Raw genomic sequence first — 14,059 nt, forward strand, 5'->3', positions numbered from 1 at the left:
ATACTATGAATATACATACCCTCACTTTTATATTCTGGTCCTCTCGAAATGAATGCCTTCCTTAATGCTGACTCAACCTGCAAGTTAACCATTAGGGAATCCTGCACTAAGGTGGGGAATGTATGCTTCAACAGGACATGAAACTGCATTCAGATGGCATGTCATTGTTCCCTGCTCTGGAGTGACACAAACCTGGACAGGAACACGTCGATGTTCTTGTGGCCTCCTCATCTGCTTCCATTACAGTTACCACTTGCCTAGGTGGCTACAATTTGACAGGGTTGATTCTAAGTCTTTGTGTAGTAGTATTCCCAGGAGTTTATATGGAACCTTCTACTGTTATCTTCTGCATTCAGACAAGTAAACATGGCAATTAATACAAAAGGAAGGTAGATAAATGGTGAGAATTACTTTTCACCCTCACCAGTTCTGCTGTTGCATCTATTTCTGTTGGAAATCTGTAAGTGCGATTAGAAAGCTGAATTTGCTTTTGGACGAATTTTAAATGAAGTCAAATTCATCTGCTCTAAACTGACCACTACCTTGCAAGAAGTAGCTCCTGCCATAATAGTAGTTTGTCAACAGAATAAAAACAAAGACCGTAAGGCCATAAGACATGGGAGCAGAATTAGGCCATTCAATCCATCGAGTCCGCTCTGCCATTTCATCATGGCTGATCCCGGATCTCATTCAACCTCATACACCTGCCTTCTTGCCATATCCCTCAGTGACCCGACCAGTCAGAAATCTATCAACTTCCACTTTGAATATATAAACGGACTTGGCCTCTATGCAGTCTGCGGCAGAGCATTCCACAGATTCACCACTCTTTGACTAAAAAAAATTCCTCCTTACTTCTGTTCTAAAAGGTCGCCCCTCAGTTTTGAGGCTGTGCCCTCTAGTTGTAGATACCCCCACTAGAGGAAACATCTCTCCACATCCACCTTATGTGGCCCTTTCAATATTCAGTAGGTGTCAATGAGATCCCCATGTATATTTCTAAATTCTAGTGAGAGGATAAGAGGCGTCACCGCATATGTCGGGTTCATCATGCAGAAATGTTGTTCTGATTGGTGCTGTGAGTTCTGAAGCTAATGGTCTTTCTGAAGTCCAGGGGGAAACAATCTCCCAGCTAGCATTTGTGGAAACTTAGGAGATGTACATCTATCTTTGTAATAGTTTGCATGGCTTGATAGTGAAAAAGGTAGTAGAGGGTGAAAAGAAGTGAGTTGTTTTCCTGTAAATCTGAAAATATATACACCGAATGCAAAGCAGGCTCAATGCTTTTTATTTTGTTCTTAATGAGAAATGGCTACATCTGTTCAATATTAAAAGAGAACTTATTACAGCACCTAGATTTAAGCTGCACAGCGAGATCCCTTTCTTTTTGTATTTATTAGGTTTTGGAATGATCAACACTTATCTCCCTTGCATTCATTTTCTGATACCACTTCAATCCACTGTAGGTTTTTGATGCGACTGATAGGTCCTTTTTCTGGGGCATAACATTGACCTGAGAACAGATATAAAAGCCAAGCTGGGTTAAGTACAGCAGTTTCGCTTTGCTCAAGAAAACACATTAACTAGCTGTGTTTTTTTTAAATGATAAAATAGCAGTTTTATGATCAATCTTTACGAAAACCAGATTTTTTTTACAGGTTAATTCAATTTTTCAGTCTGGCATGGTGGGAATTGAGCGTTGTTCTCCATGATCAGCCCATTGCTCTGGATTACTGCTATTACCCTGTATACCATAGAGCTATGATGTAGTATTTCAATAAAAGAAAATCAAATAAATTTCCAGAATGAGTGATGATTGAGATTGATGTTGGTGATATGCACTCAACAGACAACAACTGAGGACATAACTGCTCAAACCATGCATAAAATGAATTAGGAAAGAAATCCATAAGCAGTACTTCCTCTTTTTTAATGATCTAATGACAATTAATTCCATATGACATCAATAAGGCAGCTGAGTTAACTTGTGTCTAAATCAAGTAGCCACTAGGAATGTTGTGGGAACATTATATCAAATATGGAATCCTTAGGTAATTAACTGCAGGGTTTTCCTCATAAGTAGTTAACTTACTTATTTTTGAACACCATTCATCTTGGATATGGAATGCACACAAACAGTCAATCCCTATGCCATCTGCTGCTGAAAGAATTGACCAAGGCAGTCTACACACGACAATTAAAACCATATATATTCTGTACTTCAGAATGATGACAAAACTGTAATTATAATCCAAGTGATTAGCTGACATTTCTAAGCACTTTAACTTTCTTTTGGTTTATGATCTCATATGGAGCCCTCACGTACCTTTGTAATCATGCCCTCTTCCCCAGATATCTATTTTAACTTTATTACTCTTGAGTTATGAGTCCTCCTTGGAAGCCTGGAATGAACTTGGCACACTTGGTTGGTATCAGCAGGCAGTCAGGGAATATGCTGATCGGACAGATGGTCGTATCACATAACAGAGAAAGACACAGATCAAATGTAACTCTCACATTTTTCCTGTTGGCGGATAATAAAAGATGATTAAACTAAGCTTTGAGAGAAGATTGAAAAACTAATCTCTGTAAAGGTGTGTGCCTAGAAAGGAACCCAAGAGAACTAAAAGCATCATAAAATGGGTGAAATAAAATTTGCGGTGTGCATTGTGTGCTCCAATAACTTCTCTATTGTGTGTCTTCATGATTGATGATTCCTATATAATACTGAGAATCAAAGTAACTGCTTGTACCGCTGTGTTTTACTATTTAAGTTTTTTCATATTTGTCTATTGTATTTCAGAAACACATGCAATTTCTGTCTTTCAAAATGTATGAAGACTATAATTTTCTGCTGATCATTTCAATCTACAGATTCATCATTTAATTAATTACCTTAAAATTAATTTCAGATATTTTCAATCACAGCAATCAAACTGTACCCATTAATTGGATGGGCTGGGTTGAAAGGTAATGGAAAAGTAAAACACCACTGGAAATCTGAAATTATAAAAACATAAACTACTCGGAGATACAATACATCAGCTTTTTAGTAAGATTATATGCTTAATACTAATTGTGTGAGCACAATGTTTCTATAAAATAAGATCAATGTTAAGGGTCTCGGCCCGAAACGTCGACTGTACCTCTTCCTATAGATGCTGCCTGGCCTGCTGCGTTCACCAGCAGATTTTCTCTGTGTGTTGCTTTTTATTTCAAAGTTCACTGGTTTAATCAAGCAACTGGTTGAACTTGCTGGATGCTTAGCAAGCGTTATTTTATCTGAAATAAAAACAGGATGCTGAGACGACTCAGCACATTAGGTAGCATCTGTGGAACTACAGAGGATTTGGAGAGAATATTGTCAATAATAAACTGGTCCGCGGTGAAAAGAGGTTGGGGACCTCTGCATTAATGTATAATGTGAACAGCTGCAGGCTCAGCACCAACCCATGCAGCACCCTGCATGCTATTGACCGAAATAAGGCTGCTCAAGATAAAATAAACACAATAACATATGCCATGATCTTATTGAATAGTGTGTTATTAATCAGACTTGATTAGGGAGCTTAAGGTAAAGGAACAATTCAGAGGCGGTGATCATAATATGATAAAATTATATCATATATATTCTCCTTGTAGAATATTATATATTCTCCCTGCAGTTTGAGAGGGAGCAGATAAAGTCAGATGTATCAGTATTACAGTAGAGTAAAGGTAGTTATAGAGGCATGAGAGAAGAGCTGGCCAAAGCTGATTGGATGAGGACAGTAGCAGGGATGACAACAGAACGAGAATGGCTGGAGTTTCTGGGGGCAGTTCAGAAGGTGTAGAATAGAAATATTCCAAAGAGGAAGAAGTATTCAAAAGGGACCATTAGGCAACTGTGACTGACAAGGGAAGTCAAAGATACCATAAAAGAAAAGAGAGGCCATAGTAAAAGTCAGTAGGAAGTTAGAGGATTGGGAAGCTTCTAAGAAACCAACAGAAGCCAACTAAAAAACAGAAGAAGAGAATAGATGGAAGATGAAGGAAAGCTAGCCAATAAAATGAGGAGGATACAAAAAAGATTTCTCAGATATATAAATAGTAAAAGGGAGGCGAGAGTGAGATATAATGGATGACAAAGAAATGGACGAACTTAATAAGTATTTTACATCAGTCTTCACTATGGAAGACACTAAAAGTATGCCAGAAATGCATGAGTATCAGAGGGCAGAAGTGAGTGTCATTGCTATTACCAAGGAGAAGGTGCTTGGGAAGCTGTAAAGTCTGAAAGTAGTAAATCACCTGGACCAGATGGACAACACCACAGTGTTCTGAAGTAGGTGGCTGAAGAGATTGTGGAGGCATTAGTTAAGATCTTTTAAGAATCACTAGATTCTGGAATGGTTCTGGAGGACTGAAAAATTGCACATGTCACTGTATTCATGAAGAAGGGAGGGAGGCAGAAGAAAGGAAATTTTAAGCCAGATTCAGTGATTGGGAAGATACTGGAATCTATTATTAGGAATCAGGTTTTGGGGCACTTAAGGGAAATTATAAAATAGGAAAAAGTCAGCATAGTTTGCTTAAGGGGAAATCTTGTCTGACAAATCCATGGCTTTTCTTTGAGGAAATAATAATCAGGATAGACAAAGGAGAGTCACTGAATGTTGAAAACTTGGATTTTCTGAAGACCTTTGACAAAGTCTGCACATCAGGTTATTTAATAAGACAAGAGCCCATGGTATTACAGGAGAGATAATAGTATTGATGTACGATTACCTGACTGGTAGGAGGAAAAGTGAGGGAATAAAGGAGTTCTAGTTGGCCACTGGTGACTAGTGGTATTCTACAGGGGTTGGTGTTAGGACTGCTTCTTTTCATGTTATATGTCAATGATTTGGATGGCTTTGTGGGCAAGTTTGTGAATGACATGCACACTTGGTGGAGGGGCAGGCACTGTGGAGGAAGCAGGGAGCTTACAGAGGGACTTAGACTGGGTTAATTGGCAAAGGAGTGGCAAATGGGATATAGTGTATGGACGTGTATGGTCATTCACATTGGTAGAAGGAATAAAGGCATAGGCTATTTTCTAATAGGGGAGAAAATTAAGGTAACAGATTTGCAAAGGGACTTGGGAATTGTCATGTAGGAATCTCTAATGGTTAACTTGCAGGCTGAGTCGGTGGTAAGGAAGGCAAATGCAATGTTAGCATTCATTTAGAGAGGACTAGAATATAGGAGCAAAGATGTCATGCTGAGGCTTTACAAGACTTTGGTCAGTATTGTGAGCAGTTTTGGGCCCCTTACCTAAGAAAAGGCATGCTGGCATCGGAGAGGGTCCAGAGGAGGTTCATGAGAATGATTTTGGGAATGAAAGGGTTAGCATATGAAGAGCATTAGATGGCACTGGGCCTGTACTTACTGGAATTTAGAAGAATGAGGGCAAGATCTCCTTGAAACCTGTCGATTATTGAAAGAACTAGATAGAGCCAATGTGGAGAGGATGTTTCCGATAGTGCGTGAGTCTAGGACCAGTGGACACAGCTTCAGAATAGAGGGATGTCCAATTAGAACAGAGATGAGGAGGTATTCCTTGAGCTAGAGGACGGTGAATCTGTGGAGTCATTGCCACAGGTGCCCGTGGAGGCCAGGTCATTAAGTAAATTTAAAGGGGAAATTGACAGGTTCTTGATTAATCAGGGTATCAAAGGGTATGGGGAGAAGGCAAGAGAATGGGGTTGAGAGGGATAGATATCAGTCATGATGGAATGGTGGAGCAGATTCGATTGGCCGAATGGAATAATTCTGCTCCTGTGTCCAATGGCCTTAGGGTCCAATAACAAAGCAGACACTCGAGGTCAAATAACTTACCCCTGCATCTGTGTTTATGCTCTTATAGTGGGTGTTTGCATGCGTCTATGAAGAAATGTTGCAAGATAGAGTGATTTAAATTCCTGGGGTGTTGGGACAAATTTTAGGGCAATGGGATATGTTAAATGGATTATACCCCAACTCTGCAGAAACCAGGGTTCCTTGAAGGCATTTGTTAGTGCTTGGGAGCAATTTAAACTAATTTGGTATGTGGCTAAGATGGCAGATGAGTTCAAATTGGGATATAGATTTTGCCCTTGGGGGGGGGCACATTGGAAATAAGTGCCATAATCCTTTGGAAACTTTTGAACCAAGTGAAGTCATTAAGGATGATGAGAGTCCTTCCAGGACATGCCCTCCTCTCATTCTGACCAGCAGGGAGGAGGTAGAGGAGCCTGAAGACACACACTCATTGTTCTGGAAGCAGCTTTTTCCTCTCTGCCATTCAGATTTCTCACCACATCGTTTTGCACTGTTTGTACTATTCATTTAGTTTGTTTTATATTTATTGTTGTAAATTATAGTAATTCTTTATGAATTGCACTCTACTGCTTCCACAAAACAGCGCGCTTCATGATATACATCAGTGACAATCAACCTGTTTTTGATTCTGAAATAAATTTCTTGGCCTTCATATGTGCCTTTTGAGGAATGCAGTACCCTGTGTTCAGCAGAACAAATAAGTAGCAAGTAAGTATAGTTCATGTTGTTCAAACCAGGATGTTAGAAAGATGGATTTGTCAGTCTAGAATGTAATTGTACCAAATTGTTCTGTCAAAGCATTGATAGATACTGGTTTATGCACATCATTCAACCCAAGGCTGTTGATGACAGACGATAAGCCCAAGATTGACCTATGACTCAGTCTGAGACATCCTTATTTACTTCCCGCAGTCCAGATGATAAATAGGTTAACAAAAAGATCTTGTCCATTCATTCAAAACAGATAAAAAAATTGAGAAATTAATTTCTCATGGATTTTAATATAAAATATTATAAATTGTGAAGGAATGCACTCTTTGCAACAACATATGCTTTTAAAGGCTTAAATCAATATGATGTAGTTCCTCAGAATTGAAGATAGCTTATCTCCAGCCTGGTTTTGTGGGTTCCGGGTTGACTATTGAGGCCTATGTGGGAACTGCAAACTCTCATAGTCATAGTCATACTTTATTGATTCCAGGGGGAAATTGATTTTTGTTACAGTTGCACCATAAATAATAGATAGTAATAGAACCATGAATAGTTAAATAGTAATATGTAAATTATGCCAGTAAATTATGAAATAAGTCCAGGACCAGCCTATCGGCACAGGGTGTCTGACCCTCCAAGGGAGGAGTTGTAAAGTTTGATGGCCACAGGCAGGAATGACTTCCTATGATGCTCTGTGCTGCATCTTGGAGGAATGAGTCTCTGGCTGAATGTACTCCTGTGCCCACCCAGTACATTATGTAGTGGATGGGAGACCTTGACCAAGATGGCATGCAACTTAGACAGCATCCTCTTTTCAGATACCACCGTCAGAGAGTCCAGTTCCATCCCCACAACATCACTAGCCTTACGAATGAGTTTGTTGATTCTGTTGGTGTCTGCTACCCTCAGCCTGCTGCCCCAGCACACAACAGCAAACATGATCGCACTGGCCACCACAGACTCGTAGAACATCCTCAGCATCGTCCGGCAGATGTTAAAGGACCTCAGTCTCCTCAGGATATAGAGATTGGGCAAGAGAATGGGTGGTTAGTTTGTGAGATGTTGCTTCTGTGGGATTTCTGTGTGTCTCCAATGCATGGTCTTGAGGTTATCAAAACCAACTCAACTACACTATCTCCACTTTGAGTGTCATAGCCTAGGGCATTTCAAGAATCAGTTGGGATGTTGTGTTTGAGTGCATCCCTGAATCTTTCTTTCTTTGGAGTCTAGTATCAGGAATGAAAAATCAGGGTCTGCCCTATGTATCCAGCTGTAGCCAACTTGACTAAAGTTGGCTCCCCAGATATTTCCTTATTTTCCCATAATACCTTGCAACATGAACACATCCATTTTTATCCATTAAGTCTATGATGGCTCACAGAATGATCTTATTCCCCAACGATTTTTCCTGCAACCTCCCTAAATTCCCGCCAGCTCGCCCCAGTTTCCACCAACCACCTATAAAGTTGGAACATTTTACAGTGGCCAGTAGATCTACCAACCCCCATGTTTGTGGGATATGGGAGCAAACCAGGGTACACTGGTGAAATGCACCCTATCGCAGGATGAAGAAGCAAACTTCAGATGAGTTGTTTTATACTATCATGCCACCTTGCTGCTCCCAGTGGTCCCAGTTTTCCCGAGTCCTGAGGCTATTTCCTGTTGCTCAGTTATACTGTTTGCTTTATATTGTTGCAAGGTGAATGGACAGAAAATGCTACTAATTGATGTAAAAAACATATGTTTAAACTGTAGTCCTCTACCTATAGAGAGCAGAATTTGATTGTACCCAACTTTTGGCGAAGTGAAAAGCGATAAAGAAAGATTAAAACACCAACAGCTGGAGGAATTCAGGGTCAGGCAGCATCTATAGAAAGGAATATAAGAGTCTACGTTTGGGACAGAGATCCTTTCTCAGCTCGATCAGGAAGAAAAAAATAAAGATTACCTTTATTTGTCACGTGTGCATTGAAAGATACAGTGAACTGTGTCGTTCGCATCAATGACCGATGCAATCCGAGGATGTGCCGTGGGCAGCGGACAAGTGCCAACATAGCATGTCCACAACTTACCCGCTCTTACTAACCTGTACATCTTTTGAATGTAGAAGGAAATCAGAACACGGGGAAACTTATGTGGTCATGGGGAGAATATCCATCATGGATAAAGAACTCCCCACCATTGAGCCCATCTGCACAAAGCGCTATCGCTGGAAAGCAATATCCATCATCAGGACCCTGCCACCCAGGACATGCTCCCCTCTTGTTGCTGCCATCAGGAGGAAGGTACAAGAGCCTCAGGACTCACTCCACCAGGTTCAGGAACATTTACTACCCAGCAGGCTCTTGAACCTAACTTCATTTATCCCATCATTGAAATGTTCCCATAACCAATGGACTCACTTTCAAGGACTTTTCATCTCATGTTCATTATTTATTATTATTATTAATAATTCTTTCATTTTGTATTTGCACAGTTTGTTGTCTTTTGCACATTGATTGAATACCCATGTTGGTATAGTCTTTCATTGATTAGGGTTGTATATGGTGAAATAAATGTACCTTGATATTAAATTTACTTTGAACTTTGAATGTACAAACTCCTTACAGGCAGTGGTGGAAGTGAACCCTGATCACTAGTGTGGTAAAGTGCTATACTACTAGGCAAGTGACTAGGCAAGTCACAAATGTGTGCATGCATTTGTGACATGACTGCCCAAAATGTACTCAACTTTGTGAAATTTGGAAAGTATCTCTTCTCGCCCTTACCCCACTCTTTTGCATAGAGTATACATAGAAGTATTATCTCAAACTCAATTATTAGAGGCACAAATCATGGGCAGGTGGTTAGCACGCTGTCTGGAGAAGAGTGGGACGGTATGCCACTGGCTGCATACATGTTTTCTTAGACCTTGGGAAGCCCTGAGATGAAAAGCAACATTAACACTCTGACCCATCACTACTTATGGAACAGTTGAAGCAGAAATGTTTCCACATACCCTGCCAAATAACTGTATACCAGCCTTTGCCTGGCAGCTTCCCATAATGCCCAACTCCAGCAATAGTGATTGGCTGCCAACTTCTCATCCCCCCCACTTTCCCCAACTCGGTCATGAGGATTTTGCAGCATTTGGCTCTTGCCCCCTGTACTGGACTTCGTTCTGCCAAGTGTCTTGCTTTCCCACTGACTTATGAATCTGCGTAGCTGCAGCTGAGAAGCCAGTTGAAAAGATCCTACCATTAAATTTCTTATATAGGGAAATTTAGGATTAGATTTTCTGGCCTATTTGCACTCCTTTCTTGCTTATTATCAGGCCATCATTTTTCTTCTTTCATCTTGTCTTATCCCTAAATGTATTAATTCATACAGACTCCCTGCTTTGCAGTTGTACCTTTGTCTTAATTCCTTTTACTTCCAAGCTCTCAACTTTTAAAGTATCAGAGGTCACACTTACTTGTGGTTGGTTCATTATTGTTCCATGTACTGAGATACAGTGATAACCTTTGTTCGCATGACGTCCAGACCAGTCTTTCCTTACAGAAGTACACAGAGGCACTGCAAAAGGAAATCTAAAGCAGAATGCAGAGTGTAGTGTTACAGTTACAGAGAAAATGCAGAGCAGAGCAGATAGACAAAGTGTAAAGGCAATGACAAGGTAGACTGGGAGTTCAAGAATTCCTTTTTATCTTATAAGTTATCTATTCAAGAACCTTATAATGGGACAGAACTTTTTCTTGAGCCTGTTGGTATGTGGATTCATTTGCACAGGAAAGATTGCTGAAATGCAAAACAGAAAGCATCAGAGTGTATAAACTGGGCACCAAACTTTTGGCTTTGAGTGTGAGGTACCACCATCACACACTTCATGTTAGCAGCTAGCACCTCAATTGTCAACACCGTATGCAGTTTACAGGACAGTATAGCGGTGGAATTTGCATGTGCTGATTTGCCAGGCATGAGTAGCTTGCAGTTAGGACGGGGTTAATGACTCAGACAGCAGAAGAAGTCAATAATTATGCTCAATGAAATGCTGGTGTATTTGGAAGCATTTCAGGAGCAGACCATCACCAGTTTGTTCCAATAATTTGTGCGGGACTTCAAGCCTTATCTGTCCAGCTTGGAAGGAGTGGACAGTTTGGGACACATGGACTCACTCTTGATGCCATCTCTGCTGGGCAGTGTCACGGCTTCCATTGGAGCTTAAGTAAAACCCACTCAATGCTCTAGTGCTCCACTGGAAGCATGAACAGCTGCCAGAAAGAGTGAGTTCTTTTCACTTAGGCTGAGAGTGGAGGTAACAGTGTATGAGGTGTCCTTGCATTTTTTGCGGCTTTCCAGATATTGCCACCTACCAGAATATTAAGGTTGTTGATATCTCTGCTCCCCTGTAGTCTGCTGCAGGACTGGTTTCAGCTTCATGGCACTCATCTGCATTCCCCTCTCTTATCATCCCACCTTTCTCCTCCACCACCTCGCTGATGTTGTCACTGTTGGTTGTATACCAGCCAGCCCAAATTGCTTTTGGCTCCTCAGAAGACTGGCAGTTCATTGGAATGTTTGTGACATTTGTTATTTTTGTTTCCAATTTCCAGCACCTTCAGCACTGTGCTTCAGTTTGTTCACTGGGATCATTGGCCCCATCATTAACAAGAAGTCTTTGGTGGCCAGTTCCAATAGTAGCTTGAATGTATCTGGTGCAGTACGCTGTCACAAGTTCCCAGAATGCTGGGCACTGAGCTTAGCAGAAACACTAGCTGAATGCTGGGAAATCCTTTTGTGCTTATTGAGAAATCCTATGTGGTGCTTGCCAAGTGATTTGCAGACAGTGAATGCACCATGAGAAGCCTTCAATCCTATAAAACTGTGTGCTCTTTCTCTTTGTTGGTTTCTGTCAAAAAGTATGAAATATGGTTAGTTCTGTTTGAGCAGATACTCTCTGTGGCCTCTGAACAAGAAAAATTGCAATGAATTGCAAATGCCTCAAGCCATAGCACAGAAGAGCTAGACACAGACAAGATCCTTGCCACACTTAACTTGATGCCAGTGCAGTTGGAAATGTCTGTTTAGGCTGCAGAAGGTGCAGATTACCAGAAGGAGGCCCTTTTAAAAAATGTTGATATTCAGGTAGAAAAACTGGGCCTTGAATACTATTTAAGTAAATTTAAATATAAATATTGCTCAACTTTTGTTACAAGCTGACATGTGCATTTATTACTCAGGAATTCTAGGAAACTTTGAGATAAAATAGTTATTCTGGATTTTTCAATTCTTAGGATGTCAGTACAAAGTTATAAATGATAAGTTAACGAAAGGTCATGAACATATGCTGAAGCTGGTTATATTTATATGGCATTATGCATTATCATTTTGCTCTTCAAAGTTGCTTTTAAAACTTGTTTGGAAAAGGCAATGCCCTTCAAAGAATTCAAAATATAAAGAACTAACATTGAAAGATTGCTAAACTGGGGGCTGATGTGGGTCAGAGAATAGATAATGTTGGGTGAACAGGGTTTAGTGCGAGTTTGTCATTGGGCCACAGAATGGTGGATGGGAAGATTCACGAGGGAGAAATGAAATAAGCAGATGAAGATTTCATTTGTTGATAGGAAGTTAGGTTTAGAGATGTGGAACATTGTAAACTTGGAAGTGGGTAGGCTCGATGATAGAGAATATTTATTGTTAGCAAAGGGTTACCAGGATAACAAAGCTGCTCACAGCTTCAAACCAATGGATTAAATAGTACAATGAATGGAGAAGAGAGTTTGTAATATGATTTCCAGCAAATAATGTACATTAAAGATATCAAATGACAGATCAGATCAAATAACTCTTCAGCCTTTCTACCCACTGTTAATAATGGAGTAATTTTTATGCCACATTCATTTAGTTTACATTTAAATAATTATAAATAGAAAAGAATCAAACACTCCAGAACAATTTTCAAGGCCAAGGAATGTCTGAGTAGCCACAGGTGTCCCAGTTGCATAGCATCCTAACCTTAATCATGTTGACAATGGAAAAGCTGTAATGAAGAATTGGCCAGGTGACATACTCACTTATTTAAGGCTTCCAAAGTCACTAGATTGTGAACATTTTAAGGAAGAGTTGTTGCTAGGAATTGTTTGATTAGACAAGTTGAAAGTCAAATCACTGACATACTTGAATAAATTAAATAGCTTTCCAGATATGATTTTTGGTACATACAGTGACTTCCATCATAATGGACCAAGATTTTCTATTGACATAAAGGTGTTTGGTGCATATAATGATAAATTATAATTGCCTTTGTCCTAATAACTATAGCCTGGGAAGTTATACACAATAAGCTTTTAAACAGCACCTGAAACTCGGTTTTTTCAAGAACCTAATGTGATTGCAATGATATCTGAGTTATTTTATGTCCTTCTTTAAATTCAACTGGACTGTTTTAGCTCTGAACAAAATGCTGGAGGAACTAAAGTCAGGCAGCATCTTTGGAGTAAAACGGACAGTCAGTGTTTCAGGTTGAGATCCTTCATCTGGATCTCAAATGTTGGCTGTCCATTTTTCCCCGCAGCTACTGCCTAATCTGTCGTGCTCCTGCAGTATCTGCACTCTTACGTTGTCTCCTCTTTTAGTTCTGCATCACACTGTAGATTCTACAATGTAGAGTGTAACCTGGAAACTACATAATTTTGCTTTTAAGTCTGGATATCACTTGGCTCTTAGATCAATCATATTTTAAGACCCTGCTCAGAGTTAAGGACCCCATTCATGTCGATTTCCTCACTTACCTTCTGTCTTTTGGTATCCTGCTGCCCATCCTGAACCTCACTCACTTACCATTGGATTGCCAGTGCTAATTAAGTTTACAGTGACAGACCTGAGACAAATGCAATCTTTGGGCACTGTGCAGGGGCCCTTTAGCAGGCCTGCCCATTGCCAATGAATTCCAAGCTCAGAATCCGTAATGTTTGTGAATGCCAGTTCTGTTAATTTTCATGTATTGAAGAGTCACAAACAAGTGAGAATAAAACCATTTCAAAGGCAAGCAATTACAACCAAGTTGTTGCGTGCTAAAGTTTTCCTCACAGAATTGTCACTGTGAACTACTGTCTGCTTGGATCCCATCCTTTTCTGATTGACTCCGTAATCCACTAAGATGAGTCCAGTCAATATCATTAAATGTTCACTCACCGCTGGGATACCATTCATTTTTGTGCACACTTCACCATTTCGGCTTTAGACCATTCCACAAGACTACTTGTAAAGTTGACCCCTCAGAGCCAATTTTCCAGGTGTAATTAATTATTTGACCACATAAGAAGGTGGCTGCAAAATGACTTGGCTTGTAATTTTATCATTCATCTAGGCATTTTTAATGTTTCAGACGTCGGAACAGGAATGCTTGCAGAACAAAACAATCGGAGTATATTTATCAAAATTGAAAGAAAAACTGCCCTTATCTTGTAGAAATGAACAAGCAGAGTTCTCCGAACATGGAAAAACAAGCCATTTTTGATTTTTT

At 40.0% G+C, this 14,059-nt stretch overlaps 1 protein-coding gene and 1 long non-coding RNA gene across 6 annotated transcripts in view; one reads left to right on the forward strand and one right to left on the reverse strand.

The window, feature by feature from the left end:
- The window catches only part of LOC134349645 (microtubule-associated tumor suppressor candidate 2-like), a 452,095-nt gene that overhangs the window by 127,044 nt on the left and 310,992 nt on the right, over positions 1–14,059 (forward strand). The window lies entirely within an intron of this gene.
- LOC134349039 (uncharacterized) lies at positions 1,318–10,085 on the reverse strand. The gene is made up of 4 exons (XR_010018568.1): positions 10,007–10,085; positions 2,896–3,000; positions 2,327–2,524; positions 1,318–1,513 (listed from the first exon to the last, which is right to left on the reverse strand). It is a non-coding gene; the product is annotated as an uncharacterized LOC134349039 (long non-coding RNA).

The sequence above is a fragment of the Mobula hypostoma genome, chromosome 7 (assembly GCF_963921235.1).
Source record: "Mobula hypostoma chromosome 7, sMobHyp1.1, whole genome shotgun sequence".
In the NCBI taxonomy this organism is placed as follows: domain Eukaryota; kingdom Metazoa; phylum Chordata; class Chondrichthyes; order Myliobatiformes; family Myliobatidae; genus Mobula; species Mobula hypostoma.